Source organism: Eriocheir sinensis, chromosome 32, assembly GCF_024679095.1.
Source record: "Eriocheir sinensis breed Jianghai 21 chromosome 32, ASM2467909v1, whole genome shotgun sequence".
In the NCBI taxonomy this organism is placed as follows: domain Eukaryota; kingdom Metazoa; phylum Arthropoda; class Malacostraca; order Decapoda; family Varunidae; genus Eriocheir; species Eriocheir sinensis.
The window spans coordinates 4,122,151-4,126,534 of NC_066540.1; positions in this window are offsets into that span (position 1 = coordinate 4,122,151).

Below are 4,384 nucleotides of genomic sequence, written 5' to 3' on the forward strand. Positions count from 1 at the left end.
TGATATTAGGAGACTTTAACCTCCCCCATATCGACTGGGCGACACTGTCAGGTACAGAAGGCGCGTCACAAAGAATGATCGAATTTCTAGAAGAAAATGATCTAAGCCAAATGGTTTCTGAGCCAACTCGACAAAATAATATACTCGACCTTGTTATAACGACCCAAGATAACCTAGTCAGTAATGTCACGGTAGGAGAACACCTCGGTTCTTGCGATCATAAATTAGTGCGCGTCGACATTAGAGCTCAATCATCAGTGACTGAAAATAAAGTAAAGGTGCCCAATTTCAAAAGAGCTAACTTCGTAGAAATCCGACAAAAACTAACAGAAATACAACTATCAGATGACGGCAACGTAGAGGAAGCCTGGCTAAGCTTTAAAAATCACTTACTCAGCAGAACACATTCGTCCCCTCGTGCGAGAAGCGAATTAACACTAATAAAAGACCACCGTGGTTTAATAGCGAAATTAAACAATCAGTCAATGAGAGAAAATTGTTTTACAGGTTAAAGAAAGAACAAAGCACGCCCGAAAACATTAGACTTTATCATGAAGCCAGGCGACGAGTAAAAAGACTAGTAGGTCAGGCAAAGCGTAGATATGAAGAAAGTATTGCAGCCAACTGTAAAAATAATCCGAAATCTTTCTTCAGTTACATAAACAACAGAAAGGCGATCAAAAGTGGTATTGGACCTTTAACAAACAGCGACGGTGCACTAGTGACTGACAGCCAACACATTGCAAACCTCTTAAACAATTACTTTTCCTCGGTGTTTAATACTAACAGTCTTCCTCTCGCTACCACCAACACCAGTACTATTGTAAATCTCGAGCATGCATTGCCTAATTTAGAAATAACAACCGATGAAGTCCTTAAGGCTCTCCATTCACTTAAAACAAATAAAAGTCCCGGACCCGACAAAGTATATCCTATACTGCTTAAAGAAACAAAGAGCGAAATAATCTCCTCCCTCACTACCGTATTCAATATGTCCTTGCGACAAGGCATCGTCCCTTCGGATTGGAAAAAGGCTAACGTGACATCGATTTTTAAGAAAGGAGACAAAAAAATACCAGGTAACTACCGACCCATTAGTCTAACTTCAATTGTAGGTAAGCTACACGAGACCATAATTAGAGACAAAATTGTGAGTTACCACAAAAGCCACTCATTAATTGGGGATTCACAACATGGCTTCCGTAACAAAAGATCCTGCTTGTCAAACCTACTGACCTTTTATAACGATCTCTTCTCAATTTATGACGTAACCAAATCAGTGGACGTAGTCTATCTTGATTTCCAGAAAGCGTTTGATAAAGTCCCACATCATAAATTACTTTATAAATTAAAGCAAATAGGCATTGACGGTCAAGTAAACCAATGGATCGCGAATTGGTTGAGCAACAGACAACAAAGAGTTGTGATTGACGGATTTAACTCAGAGTGGGCGCCGGTCACTAGTGGCGTCCCTCAGGGCTCGGTTCTTGGCCCAGTGCTCTTCATTATTTACATCAACGATGTGGATCTTGGACTCAATAATCGCATTAGTAAATTTGAAGACGACACAAAGATTGGTAACTCGGTTCTCACTGACGAAGACAGACAAAGCCTCCAAGAGGATTTGCACAAAATTTCAGCTTTGGTCTGATAGATGGGTGATGCCCTTTAACGTAGACAAGTGTCAGGTCCTTCAAGTTGGAACAAGAAATAAGAAGAATAAGAAGCATTAGTAAATTTGCAGACGACACAAAGATTGGTAACTCTTTAACGTAGACAAGTGCCAGGTCCTTTAAGTTGGAACAGAAAATAAAAAGTTCGATTACGAAATACGCGGCGTTAAACTCACAAGTGTTCAATGCGTTAAGGACCTGGGGATTAAAATCGCGTCAAACCTCAAATTCTCACATCAATGCATCGATGCAGCAAATAAAGCGAACAGAATGTTGGGCTTCATTAAAAGAAACTTTTTATTCAAGAATAAAGATGTAATACTTCCGCTCTACAATAGTTTAGTCAGACCCCACTTGGAATATGCGGTACAGTTTTGGTCTCCCCACCATGCAAAGGACATTGCTAAACTAGAAGGTGTTCAGCGTCGAGCAACAAAAATGATCCTTTCCTTGCGCAACAAATCCTACGAAGAAAGGCTTTCCACCCTTAACATGTTCTCTCTTGAGAAACGTCGCCTCCGAGGAAAACTGATCGAATGTTTTAAAATACTTAATGGTTTCACGAATGTAGACAGAACAAAATTGTTTATGATCGATGACACTTTGCGAACGAGGAACAATGGCACAAAACTCAAATGTAAACAAGTAAATTCAGACTGCACCAAATTTTTCTTCACCAACGTTGTAGTGGGAGAATGGAATAAACTCCCACCATCAGTGGTCCAGTGTAACACGATTGACTCCTTTAAAAACAAGCTCGACCGTCACTTCCTTGAACTTAATATTAACTAGAGTAGAAAAGCAACGTTTTGGAGCCATCTGATTAATGTAAAATCACTTAGACCACAGACCACCTAGGCTGGACCATGGGGTCTGTGTGGTCTGATTTTCTATGTAAATCTATGTAAATCTTAGCGTCCAGTAGTGAGGCAGAGACAGTAGACAGTAGAGCGCTGCATCAGCGGCGGAGCTGGGCCTGAAACCTCATCAACGGTAAACGGTAAACAAACGCAGTGGACATGGTTCATGAATGCCACAAGGTAAAAAGGCTGGGCTGGGGCAGATGAAGAGTCATGGAAATGGTCGGAAGGAAACACCAGAAAATACCTCAGATTAGGAAAACTTGCCTACCAGTAACTTCATGAATTCCCCTCCAAGCAGCCAGCAGTTAATTGAGTAAAGTTATTATTTAGCCTTAAGAAAAAGTGTAGGGATGAAAATGGTTGTGGAAATAGCCATGAAATGTGCGCGAGAACCGTGAGGCCATGGGCGGCTGTGACCCATGGCTAACCGCCGAGGCCTGGAGTACATTGATAGAGACCCTGTCAAGGGTCTCCACCGCAGCCTAAAAAGCCTTGGTTTAATCACGCTTGTTCTCGTGCTGTCAAAGATAGAGAGGCAGCTCACAAAAGGTACCAAAGCCTTCGAACTCCCGCTAACCATGATCTCTACATTTCTGCCCAGAATCGTGCCAAATCTATTCTCCGACTTAACCAAAAACTCTTTCATCAATAGAAAATGCCAAAACCTTGCTTTCTCTAATTCTTCCCGTGACTTCTGGCATCTAGCCAAAAAAGTGCATTTCCTCCAACTTCACTTCTTCATCTTTCCCTCCTCTCCTTAGTCTTGATGGCAGCACCGGCGTCTCATTATCTCTAGTCTAAATTCTTCTCTCAAACTTTTTTTCTAAAAACTCCACTCTGAACGATTCTGGGCATATTCCTCCTACTCACCCCCCTCTGACTTCTTCCCTAACGCATACTTCTGTAATCTATTCCAATATAACCTTGTAGCCGGTCTGTTGACGAGTGTCGGGCATGCCATTAGGTGCCCAGCGTAGTGGCCGCCCCCGCCCCACTCCGTCCCGCGTTGCGTACGTATACCTGCTTAATTTTGGACTGGCCACACCGCATGTCGAATATATTTAAACTAATACAACCTACCATTATAACCTAACTGGCCCTGCTATAAATGTTTTGGGGGATGATATGGCTGTAATAGCTGCCCCGAGAATGTGCTGTGCTGTGTTGGCTGGCTTCCATTTTCTAAGTCCACTGTTATTGTTTCACTCGGAGCTCTGTAGACAGACTGAGCCTCATAGCTTCCTTGCACTGCACCATACAAACTAGTTCCTAAGTCAGTAATATCCAGAATCCAGAATCGGACATGTAAATTTATCCAATAAATCCAATAAATAAATCCGAGCAATCTGGTACCGGTACCGTACCGTTTAGCTGGTACTGGTATCGGTACCTGCCCACCCCTACAGCAGAGTCCTTCTCCAAAGTGTTCCCGAATAGCCAAGTGCTACTGAATACACTAGTCAGAACATTGAGACACGCAACACAATCAGGAGACATGCCAGTAGAATGGAAGGAATCAAACACAATCATGATACCCAAAACCAGGAAACCTAGAGTCAATGAGTTCAGACCCATCATGGCACTAACCAATGTAGGCTACAAACTAATGATGGCAGTTGTACGGATGAGTCTAGAGGAACACATTGAAAGGAATAGATGGGGAAAGGACACCCAGGCAGGCTTTACAGCGCGAGGTAAAATAGAAAACAACATTGTAATCCTGAGGTACTGTATAGAGAAGACATTTAAGAAAAGAAAGCCACTAATGGTCATATCAATAGATTTTTCCAAAGCATTTGATAGCATCAAGAGGGACGTATTGATCAAAATGTTAATGGAATATAAGAT